The sequence below is a fragment of the Melanerpes formicivorus genome, unplaced genomic scaffold, assembly GCF_026170545.1.
Source record: "Melanerpes formicivorus ecotype bairdi unplaced genomic scaffold, bMelFor1.0.p_v2 SCAF_5, whole genome shotgun sequence".
NCBI classification, from domain to species: Eukaryota; Metazoa; Chordata; class Aves; order Piciformes; family Picidae; genus Melanerpes; species Melanerpes formicivorus.
In genome coordinates, this window is record NW_027142357.1 from 4,705,173 (window position 1) to 4,717,723 (window position 12,551).

General features: G+C 46.2%; 1 protein-coding gene across 3 annotated transcripts in view; it reads left to right on the plus strand.

Annotated features, from left to right (window-relative positions):
• The first annotated feature begins 10,474 nt into the window (after window positions 1-10,474).
• MYO1B (myosin IB) overlaps window positions 10,475-12,551 on the plus strand; it is a 142,943-nt gene continuing 140,866 nt past the window's right edge. For all 3 annotated transcript variants that reach the window (XM_068137930.1, XM_068137931.1, XM_068137932.1), the window contains exon 1: window positions 10,475-10,555. The gene's annotated coding sequence lies outside the window, so the exon portion shown is untranslated. The remainder of the gene's footprint in view (window positions 10,556-12,551) is intronic.

Consider the following 12,551-nt stretch of genomic DNA (forward strand, 5'->3'; position numbering starts at 1 on the left):
AGGTCAGGCTTGACAAGGCTCTGAGCCATGTGATATAGTGGAGGATGTCCCTGCTGACTGGAGGGGGGTTGGACTAGATGACCTTTGGAGGTCCCTTCCAACCAAACCATTCCACGATCCTCTGATTTAAAATAAAAAGGCTTTTGTACAATTTTTTTAATCATGAAACTGTTCCTACTAGGATGAGACTTTTATCAAGCCTTTTCAGCTTACACTTTTCATATATAGTAGAGCTCCCTAAAATACCTTCTCTGAAATTAGAATAGCCCTGCATAATTATTAATCTGCTAAGCCAAGGTTTTCCAGATGCTTACTCACTGCTCTGTTCTGTGTACTGTTGCACAACAGCTTCTCATGAATTTACTAATCATGGACCTATGACTGTTGAAACATTCAATATGCTACACTGGGCATTCCCACTCCTTGCCTCAGGGCAGACTCCCTTCTTACTGCTCTGGCTCACTCGGCATCTGTATTATTGACTTTTTCAGTACTGCTGCAGTTTAATCTTTGTAAAGAGGTAAGTGCAACAGAAAGATGAGCATAGAAAGGGTTATGAATTATCAAGGCCATTATTAGGTCTCCCTGGAGCCTTCTCTTTCCAGTCTGAACAACCCCAGCTCCCTCAGCCTGTCCTCACAGCAGAGGTGCTCCAGCCCCATGATTATCTTCATGACTCTGCTTTGGACCCACTCCATCAGGTCCATATCCTTACTGTGTTGGGGGCCCCAGAGCTGGATGCTCAAGCACCTGTATGTTTTTTTGCAACAATATTGCAGCTGTAGGCTACTGGCATAATAATAACTGGTAAAAAAAAGAGGCAAAGCAATAAAACTAATCAAAGGATAAAATGAACCTCTATAAATTCATCTCATCAGTGAGGTGAACAGACCAGTTTTCTGAAGGTTTGTTTTTAAAACTGATGTGATATTTATTTTGTGGCTTTCAGTGTAGCTTCTGATTTGGAACCATCTGCTCCTAATGAGTGTGGAATAATCAAACCATAGCTAACACTGATACATCCAGTTGTCTTTGTACATCCACTTAACATTCATCACAAAGACTCAGCATCTCTGCTTAGCTTTTAGATGCACAAGCCAAAAGTAAGAGTCTTTTGCAATGAGAATAAACCTTTCTGTCTTCCACTGAGGCTTCAGGACAGTTTCCTCTAGTCTCTGGATTTACAAGGACAAACCAAAATGCAGCGTAGGTGGCTGAGGCAGAACTGCATCAAACCCTGAATGTTTTACTATCTAAAGTCCAGACTTCAAGTCCAGTCACCACCATTTGGAATAACCTCGTTCCTTTTGGCCTGACCAATGCTTAGCAAACAAAATCTGGCTGTTCAAAAGACTGAGGACATGATAAACTCAGATACTTTCCCCTATCACAGTCTGGATGTTTGAACAGGATGGAGTTGTTCATTAACACTGATAGCCTTTAAAAGAGATCCTTCCTTACGTCCAAGCTCAATCAAGATCTCATGCCTCTCAAACTGCACTGTCAGGAGCAGCTGCAGACTTAGCAGGGTTGATATCCTAATTTCTGCTCTGGAAAAAAATAAATGCTTCAACAATGCCTTTCCTTGAGGAGCTTTGAAATCTCAAAGTGGTAACAGTCTGTATGAAATGTGCTCGTTCATGCCTCTGAGCCTGTGCCTGCTGGAATTTCTCACATGGAGTGAGTTATCAGGTCTTTAAACAACAAAATGTAAATGAATGGCTTTTGTAGGAAATGTGCTGAATAAGGATCTCCCACAGACCTACTTCTGTATGTAGGCAGAGACAGTTTCTGGAACCAAGCCATACATTTTTGTCCCTGCAGTCAAAAACATTCATTATAGCCTACGTAGTTTTACTTGAAGTCTACCAGCTTTGTTTGCAATAAAGAATTCAGCCTTTTGGAGACTTCTCTACCTTTCCTGGGATGTTGTCTTGATAAGTTAGCACAGCAGCTCTTCCACCATGGCAAATATGGCTTATCCATCCTTTCATCAGATCACAGGAGGTCCCTCACCATGAGTGTACTTTTAAGGGGGGCAGTATCTGCTTCTCTGTTGCCTTTTTATATTGCTGCTCCTGTATTTCATCAGCCTGCTGATACACAGTTGACTTGTCACCACAGAATCACAGAATATATCTGGTTGGAAGAGATCTCCAAGATCATCCAGTCCAACCCTTGACCCAGCACTGACGGGTCAACACTAAACCATGCCCCTAAGCACAAGGTCCACACGTTGCTTAAACCACTGCCCTGGGCAGACCATTCCAATGTTTGAGAACCCTTTCAGTGAGGAAATGTTCCCCAGTATTGAGCCTGCACCTCCCCTGGCGAAGCTTGTAACTATTTATTCTAATTCTGTTACTTGTCATCAAGGGGAAGAGGCTGCCCCCCTCTGTGCTCCAGCCCTGCTTCAGGTAGTTGTAGAGAGCAATGAGGTCTCCCCTCAGCCTCCTCTTCTCCAGACTGAACAATCCCAGCTCCCTCAGATGCTCCTCATAGGCCATGTGCTCCAAGCCCTTCAACAGCCTCATTGCCCTTCTCTGGACATGCTCCAGCACCTTAGTGTCCTTCCTGTAGCGAGGGCCCCAGAACTGAGCACAGTACTTGAGGTGTGGTCTCACCAGTGCTGAGTACAGGGGAATGATCACCTCCCTGTTGGTATCATAGAATCATAGAATTGTTTTGGTTCCTGCTGGTCACAGTGTGTCTAATACAGGCTAGGATGACATTGGCTTTCTTGGCCACCTGCTGACTCATATTCAGTCAGCGATCAGCCAGTACCCCTGGGTCCCTCTCCAAGCTGCAGCTTGCCAACCACACATCCCTAAATCTGTTGCTTACCATGGGGTTGTTGTGACCCAGGTGGAGGACCTGGCACTTGGCTGTGTTGAACCTCATACAATTAACTTTGGTCCATGAGTCTAACCTGTCCAGATCCCGCTGTAAAGCTTCTCTACCCTTTAGCAGACTGACACAGCCTGGTGTCATCTGCAAACTTACTAAGGGTGCACTCCATCCCCTCATCCAGATCACTGATAAAGATATCAAAGAGAACAGGCCCCAGTACTGAATCCTGGGGGGCACCACTAGTGACTGGGCACCAGCCAGATTTAACTCCATTCACCACTACTCTTTGGGTGCAGCCATCAGCCAGTTTTTTTATCCATGCTTAGTATGATGCTAAACCATCCCACAGAATGGTTCCCAGTGAAGTGTGGTGCAGGAACCCTCATCATGCATCCTATAGTGAAAGGCTTTCATGCATTGTCTCTGCTGAAGTAACTGCTAGGTAAAAGAGGCAGCAAAGTAAATAACTGTGACCTGCTGGACTCTTCTCATTCTTTTTTTATTAGGTATTAAGAAGCAAATGAGGTATTAAGAAGCAAATGATGTATTAAGAAGCATCCCTCATCAGTTTCCTAGTATTTACAAGATGTATGTCAGGAACAATCCATGTGCTCTGCTCAGTACAACACATCTAACTCTCACTGGCTCCTGGGATGGGTGATGTGCTGGAGAAAAGGTGCCTTTTTTTCTCTCTTTCTCTCAGACCCCTTTCTCTCATTTATCTTTTAAGGCAAAAGGACTAATTCATCCCTTAAGCAGGTGCTTCATTACTCACAGATGAAGCAGCAGCAGCTTTTTTAGCTATTTTCTCTCTCAGTTGTGCTTTCCTAAAGAGAATAATCATAGAAACCACAGGGCCATGTGTGAGCCCTTTCTAGTTGTATGCTAAAGATGTTCAGTTGACTTTGGACAGTAAACTACTTTCTTTCATGAGCATGTTTTTTTGGAGGTGGAAGCTGTTGGGTAACTTAGTCCAAAGTCAACTGAACATCTTTAGTTACTTCAGAGATAACATGTCCTACAGATGGTTTCAATTAATATTTGCACAGGGCTGCCTAAAGCAAGTAGCCAGTCTGCTTGCTTAGGAGTTGTCAGGTAGAAATGTCTCTATTTATGCACGTGAAATGTGGCTTTCAGACCTGTTGTGGTCTGCTGGGTAACACCCCCAAAGGGGCTTGGCACAGGGTTTTAATTTATGTCCTTCTCCCTTACATATTTTTTTACCCTGTGTTGGAAGTGGGCACAATACCCAGGGTACAAGCCCTGGGATGGGCAGCCCCAAGCCTGCGCGTCTGTTTGAGGAATAAACTTGGTGATATCACACAGAGTAATAATCACAGTGAAAAGCTAAGTCCTACACATTCAGTAAATGCTGGAAGTGTTCGTGTAAGTTGCATTTTGACAGACTAGTGATTAATCTGGTGACATTTAATAAAGTATATTCTTGGATTCAGACAGGGAGTGGAGGAGCTTGAGTAGCTGCATTGATGAGGAGTTAATAGTGCAGTGCAGAGTAAAGCTGCATTGATTTGTTTGCACTGTTTCTGCCTGGACAGAGTTAAAAGTTTGGCTGAGGCACTGGTTATATCACTGTTGCCTTGCTTCTTCCAGTACACTTGCAGTTGGGTCACACTAGTGTGTAGCTGGGGCTGGATTCAAGAGCTTTGTTTCAAGAAGGTTGCAGGCAGCATCTCTTACAAGCACTGCATTCACCTCTGAGGGAAGCAGAAACACACCGTATACATATGTTTATAATTTGCTCCTTGTTGGCAAAAATTTGTGCTCCTAAAGAGTTCACCATGTTGTAATGATGCTGGAGGACAAAGAAAATGCTATTCCCTGCACATGAGACATGCACAATCTCCAGGGAGTCGTTAACATTTGGGGAACATAGGAAGAGCTCTGGTGCTGGCAATGGCTGTCTGACATGTGCAGTCACATCGTTCACAGCTGGGTTACCTTCCATAGGCTTTTCTTGCAATTAAATTGGAATAAAAAATGTCCTTGTGTGCCCTAGATAATCTGATCTCTTTTCTTTAGCTAGCAAGGGAAGTGGAAGGCTCTCAGGCCTTATTATTAAGAAGGAACTTCCATAAACATCTTGTTTCTGTGGGTTCTTTAGCCAATGGCTTTTTCATGCTGTACTTCTCTTGATTATTTATACTACTTTCTTGGTTGCTACCACTCACAGACTGGTGGATAACCATCAAAGAGTTTGGCTGAATTCATAGAATCACAGAACTATTAAGGTTGGAAAAGACCTCCAGGATTGTCAAGTCCAACCATTAACCCAGCACTGCCAAATTCGTCACTAAACCATGTCCCTAAGTGCCACATCTACATATTTTTTGAGCACTTCCAGGGATGCTAATTCCATCACTTCCCTGAGCAGCCTGTTCCAGTGCTTGACCACTCCTACAGTGAAGAAATTGTTAGTTATGTCCAACCTATACCTCCCATAGTGCAACTCGAGGCTGTTTCCTCTAGTCCTATGGCTCATTACCTGGGAGAAGAGACTGGCCCCCACCTCGCCACACCCTCCTTTCATGCAGTTGTGGAGAGTGAGGAGGTCTCCCCTGAGCCTTCTTTTCTCCAGACTAAATAACCACAGTTTCCTCAGCTGCTCTTCAGACCCTGGGTCTTGGGCTGACCACATTGATGCCTCTAGAAAATATTCAGCTGCTAGGTAGAGCCTGGTGTGTGATGGCAGGAGGTGGGGGCTTACCCATCTCCATACCAGGGGTTTCTTGTCTGTCACAAGACATTTAGCATGAAATGTACAGGTTATGTTGATGGGCTTTGGCAGCTTGTGTCAAGCACCAAACTGATTTCAAGCCTGAATTAACCAGAAAAGAGTGAATGCCTCATACCCTGTCCTGTGCTTAATCCCAACACAGAGGGTGAAGTCTCCCCAGGGGTGACCTCTTCTCCTGAATTCTGGCTCTAGATGTCTTCACTGCAAAAGAGGAAAATAGCATGCTAATTGAAATCATATCGCTGCCTCTGGCAACAGGAGAAAGTCCCAGTTTGGCAAAATGGAAACAAAATGGAAAGCTAACCATGTTTTGACAGATGGGAATATAAATCCTGTCTATGATCCACAGTGGGAGAAAGCAGATGATCTGCCTCAGGACTGAAGTAACCAATGTTTTCCCAAGCACCTGAGGAGCGTTCCAGCCTGTGGCTCTACAGAGTCACTGCTTGTTCATTCTGAGTTGTACACAGTTTAATTTGCCACAGTGGGTGAAGGATGAGCTGTGTTCATGTACAGTCTTTGCTTTCTGGTTTTCCAGTTACAAAGATGGAGTGCTCTGGAGCACTGGCATCTTGTTTGTTGAATCATTCCCTTCTGTGGTCATTTTCCATAACAAAGGAGCCAAAGACTATTATTATTAAATTTATAAAATGGTTTGGGTTGGAAGGGAACTTAAAGATATCTAGTTGCAACCCCCCTGCCATTGGCAAGGACACCTTCCACTAGACTAGAATGCTCAAGGCTTCATCCAACCCAGCCTTGAACACCTCCAGGGAGAGGTCATCCACAACCTCCCTGGGTAACCTGTTCCAGTGTCTCACCACCCTCACTGTAAGGAATTTCTTCTTAAATCTCCAGTCTAAATCTGCCTTCCTCAAGCTCATGCCCTCTCATCCTCTCACTACAAGCCCTTGTAAAAACTCCCTTCCTGGCTTTCTTGTAGCCCACTTCAGGTACTGGAATCATCTACCATTGTCTTAGGGGTACTCAGGGCTTTTTTGTTGTTGTTGGCTTGAATAGGAAAACAATTTTAACTGTTGCAGGGTGTATTCCCACAAGTTCTGGTATGCACTTGGTTCCCTGATTAGATATAACTGCAACATTTTTGAGCTAAGGACATGATTAGAAAAGTAGACATCCAAGTTGTGTTTTCAGCTCTGTTAAGGAATTGTTTTGTGGAGGTCCGGGGGGCTTGACTGTCACAGACAAATCCAAGGGCTGTTGTGTGTTTGATTCGCAGCTGATTTTCAGTCTAAATAGGACCAGCTTTGCTCTTGCAGTCACAGCAATAGCTAGTTTGACTGCTGGGGTTTTATCTGGCTTTCTTGGCTTATGATGCTTCAGGCCTTAAGGCTGTAATCAAGAAACTATAAATTCACCCTGTGGAAAGGTCAAAAGGGAAAAAAATAAAAGGAAAAGGGGAAGAAAACACTTTAAAAAAAAAACGTAAATAAGCAGTTCCTAAAGTGCTCTGATTTGTGCAGATGTCTGCCAGAGCTTCTGGTGAGTGTGATTCTGTGACTCAGGAGCTGCAAACCAGAGATGGATGCAGCCACTCTAGGCTGTTGCCAAATGAAGCCTCTGGCCTTGCCCTTTCAGCATGACGTATGTGTACTAAAGAAAGCATCTTGAATGATTTAGTAGTTGGAAATTCCCCTTAAATATCCTCTAGGATATCTAATGTTCAAAAGAGACCTGAATATGTAATGAATACTAATTATCCCTGATTCTTTCTATGGTCTGGATGATATCATTTGACTTAAAGAAAGGAGAAAGAAAAGAGTTCTCAGTATCTGCCTGATCAAGGCATGGCTTTCAGGTTAGTTTAGAGGACTTTTTCATTTACTGCAGATTTTGTCAGTGATAATCCAGTAGATGTAGTGAAAAGCATAGCCCTGAGCAAGCTGGTTTAGTGGAATGTGTCCCTGGCCATAGCAGGAGGGTTGGAACTAGATGGTCTTCAAGGTCCTTTCCAACCAAACCATTCCATGAATCTATGAACGCTTTTGAAGCACAGTGGTAGTACCATGGAGGAAAGTTGCACTGCTTTATTCCTGTGCTCACTCATCTCTGTGGAGGAAATGGAGACTTTCAACCTGCAGGGTAGAAAATTTAGTACTTTCATGCCAATCATAGAATCATTTTGGTTGGAAAAGACCTGTTAAGGTGATTGAGTCCAGCCATAGCTAACTCTACCAAAGCTGGTGCTAAACCCTGTTCTTTAGCATCACATCTCTGCCTCTTTCAAACAGCTCCAGTAATTAGGATGCAACCCTCTCCCTGGGAGGATGTTGCAGTGTTTGAGAACCTTTTTAGTGAGGAAGTTTCTTCTAATATTCAACCTAAACCTCCCTGGGTGCAATTTGAGGCCATTTCCTCTCATCCTATCACTTGTTACTTGGGAGTGGAGACTGTCATGCACCTGGCTCTAGTGTCCTTCAGAGAGTTGTAGAGAGTGATATGTGATGAGTTGTGATCATTTTACTGTGTGAAGTGGACTAAATGGACACTTTCTCCATGAAATGTTTGCAGTCTTGTGATGCTATGTCCTGTTCTGAGAGTGCTGTTGGAAAATATTATTGACTGAACAGTAGCTCCATTCCTTCCAAAATTTGAATTTAGTTTTCATTTAGATTTGGAGTAAAAGGAAATTACTCCCCCCCCCCCCCCCCCTTATTCATTAATTAGGAATGAATGCAATAACTGTGTCCTGAAACAGCAAGCTGAGTCATGAGTGAAGCACTCACCTTGTGTGGAGAACAGGGTGAAAGGACAGAGTCATGATGTTGCTCAGGATGAGTTGTTGCCTGTGTCTCTCTTAGACCACTCCAAAACAAAATGAGAATCAGGCTGTCACTGCCTCTGTAGAATTGAGTTTTCACCATGCCTTTGAATTTTCAGTGGGAAAAATACTTTATTGGAGCAAGTTTTGACCACTGCTAAAGCAAGCAGTCAATATCTTTACAGATATGGAAACATAAGGGTGAGACAAATCTTAGGAGCTAAGCATCTGCTCTGAGGATCTGCAGATCATCAGCCAGTAGTGAGTCTATGTATGAGCTGGGCTCTAAAGGGATTTAAAAGGCTTTTAAAATGCATTTTGCACTTTATGTTTCTGATCCTATTGAATCTCGGTGTGAGCTGTGTTTCTTCCACTTAAGTGAAGAATTTTGGTCGTGTGTCTTCAGGTCATCTTCACTGTTACCTATCAGACAAGGAGTTTGCTTGTAGTTGAATGGAAGCTCATTGCTGTTTAAAACCATCCCAGCTTGGAAAAAGCCTGCTTGAAAACAAACAAACAAAAAAACCCTGCACAGAACAAACAAACAACAAAAAGTAAAAAGATGATATGGTAATTGGTTTCTTAGGAAAACTCACAGTAAAGCAGTTCCATTGAGAAGGACCTGGGAATGCTGGGGGACAAGTTCATCAGGAGCCATCAGTGTGCCCTGGTGGCTAAGAAGGCAAATGTGATCCTGGGATGAGTGTGGCCAGTAGGTCCAGGGGTGTTCTCCTTTTCATCTGCTTTGCCCTAGTGAGGCCACATCTGTAGGATTGAGTCAAGTTCTGGGCTCCCCAGTTCAAGAGAGACAGGGAACTACTGGTGGGCTCCAAAGTTGCTGAGGGGACTGAAGTGTCTCTGTGAGGAGGAAAGGCAGAAGGACCTGGGGCTGCTTAACCTGGAGAAGAGCAGCCTGAGACGGGATGTGATCAGTGGTGATCAATAGCTAAAGGGTGGAGGGCAAGAGGATAGGGCCAATCTCTTTTCAGTGGTGCACAGTGACAGGACAAGAAGCAATGGGCACAAACTGGAACCCAGGAGGTTCCACCTAAACATGAGGAAAAATTCTTTGCTGTTAGGGTGCTGGAGCCCTGGAGAAAGCTGCCCAAAGAGGTTGTGGAGTCTGCTTCTCTGGAGACATTCCAAACCCACCTGGACATTGTGATCCTGGACAACCTGCTGTGGGAGACCCTGCTTTAGCAGTGGGGTTGGACTGGATGATCCCCAGAGATCCCTTCCAACCCTCATCATGCTGGGGTTCTCTAAAACTTTTCATGTAGAGTATTTTGTCAGAAAGCGTGTGAATATGAGATAGACCTAAACACTCCCCTATCTCACCTGTGCATTGGAGAATTTTTATGGAGGTAGGGAGAAATGGCTGTGCCTTCCCCTCAGAGCTAGTTTCAGGCTGCCAACCCACAGGCCCCTCAAAGCCAGTTTCAGGCCAACCCACACTGTGAATACAACCCTTAGGGGGTTTTCTTCTTTTTCCCCTTCTTTTCAGAGAGTGGGGGAGCTGCCCTACATTGTTGATGGCTCATGTGCTTATCAGGAGCAGGACTGAGCAGATAAGATATGTTATGCAAAGCTTGCCGTAAATGCTTTTAAGTGCTTACAGTTAAAACGCTGGTATGTTGTGAGGAGGTGCTGCAAACACCGCTGCAGAAATCTAGCCGGGGATGTTGTGCTTCTCGCTCAGATAGGTCAGTTTCTCTTCTTGGTTAGCTTTTGAAGGCAAAGGGGAACTATACAAAGGGAAAAAAAACCAATTAATCCTAAAGGCTGATGGGGACAGGTTTGAGGGATTCAACGCCCGGGCTCGCAGCAGACGGGGCTCAGGTGAGGCTTCCACTCCAAATCGGGGTTACCCGGCGGAGCCGCCACACTGCAGAGAGCGAGGCTGGGGCCGGAGATAGGTGGTTATGGGGCGTGCAGCCCCCCGGCGCCGGGAGCGGCGCCCACCGGGCGGCGCTGCGAGGCCAGGGCGAGCGGGCGGCGCCTCCGCCCCTCACGGGCGGGGAGGGGCCGGGGCCGGGGCTGTGGCTGGGGCTGGGTACTCTGTTCTGTTCCGTTGTGCCTGCGCTTCGGCTGGGAAGTGTCCGGCGCCGGCTCGGAGCAGGAGGCGTCGGACGGCTGCGGGACGCGGGCAGCGCCCTTCGGCAGCAGAGGTACAGCTCACCCCCCGCCACTCCCTTGCCCGCACGGCCGGACCCGGCACCTTTTGTTGTGTGGTGTCGGAGCGCGGAGCTCCTGTGCCCTGGCCGGACGGGACCGGACCCGTCGCGCCCTCCGCGGGGATAGGGATGGGGTCGGTCCTGCAGCGGCTTGGCGGGGGGCGGTGTGGGGGTTTCTCGCCTGCTCCTTTGCGGGGAGGTTGCGGAGGTACCGGGGGTCCGAGTGCGAGAACGGAGAACATGAAACTCGGAGCCTTCTGGCTGTCCTTTGCCGGGGCAAAACTGCGACTTTGGGACGATTTGGGGCGTTGTGGTTTTCGTTAGCATCTAGTGGATGGCTGTGGGCTTGAGGCAGCTTGATTTCAGCGTGAATGCTGGTGTGCACACAGGCAGAGACGGTCCGGATCCTATGGCACACACACACTGTGTGTGTCTGTGCGCGCCTGCTTTTTCTAGAAGGACCGTGGCATCTGTTTCTTCTTGTCTAAAATAATTCCCGTGTGTGCGCGGCTTTCCTTGCTGGAAAGAGCGGCCTCGGGCTGGGGGAGAGAGGGGGGGACCGTGGGAAGAGCGCTACTAACTTGGAGCAGGGTGATGAATTCAGCCGTCGGGGAACTTGTGGAGACTTGAGGAAAAGCTTTCCAGGGCAGGGTCGTTGTCCCAGAGATCTTCCCTGAGGGGACGGTTTGTTGCAGCCTCCCAACTCAGACCGTCTGTTTGCTCCTATGGAGGCTGAGCCAGCTGGGATTCGGTGTAGGACATCTGCTGTGTTTTGGGATGGGCATCCTTTTGTTCCTTGGAGCGGCCAGACTCCCTGTGGAAAACAATGGCCATCCTTGCAAGGCCGGCCTGCAGGGAGCAGGGCTGTTGGTACCGTCACCAAGTGCTCACTCGTTTTGCCCACAGTACCTGTGTGCTCATATGTTCGTGTGCGCCCTACTTGCTTTTCTGAGAGATTTCAACCTATGCAATTCCAGATGATGTGATTGATTCAATTGCCATGCACTATCCTAGAGGGCAGACGTGACAGTAATGAAGTAAAAGCAACTACTCTTAGAATGTATTTTGGAGACACTAGTTAAAATGTATCCAGGTTAGAAATCAGCGCTGAAAAATGTAAAGATGAGGGGAAATGGCTGACTCTGCAGTTTTTATGTCGAATCATGAGTTTCCCATATCCGGCTATCCTATTGTTAATTGTGAATTAAGGCTGGCAACAAGCTGTCTGCCCATCCTTCCCTGGATGAATCATCACTTTGTCAAGCCCTGTGTCAAAAACAAGGCTTCCCCCAAAAGTGCATGGTGTTGGGGAACAGAAGTAGCCCAACCCATCTGTTAAAGTAGAGTTCAGGGCTTGGCCGCTTTTAAACATATTAAAGGTAACAACATTCTTCTCTTTGTGTGTTTTTATTTCCAGTCCTCCCAGGCTTAAGCTTAAAAATGTCTTTAATGTAGTGCTTAATGCAGCCTGCTGCCTCTGGCTCAATTCTCTTGTGAAGGTGTGGTGTGGTTGGAGCATTCCCCTTATTTCCAGAGCAACATAAGCGTGGCCACCGCTCGTGTTGGAGATGACCGTCGTGGTGGTTTGGGTTACCACAAGTTCCACCCCCATCCTTAGGAGAGGCATTTCTGAAAACACCTATGTGGAGTTAGGTGGCATCTTTAATGGACATCTTAAAAGCTTCTGGTTCCATATGGGCACCACAAATACATTGAGTGTTCTGCAACGTGGAGGTGAAAGAACCAATGGAAGCATCCTAGATCACAGAAAAATGCCCCCCCCCCCCCCCCTCTTTTTTTTTTTTTTTAATGAGAGATCATGTTAAATCATTCTGTGATTTCTGCGGGGAAGAACTCAGTGAGGAAATGATGCCAGGGTCAAGTAGTTTAGTGTAGTTCTGTGTGTTAGCCCTTCCAAACGTTGTGCATGCCTTGATGTAATTCCTTTTAGAAGGGCGAATGTAATTTGCAAGCCTGCTGGTGCTTCTGG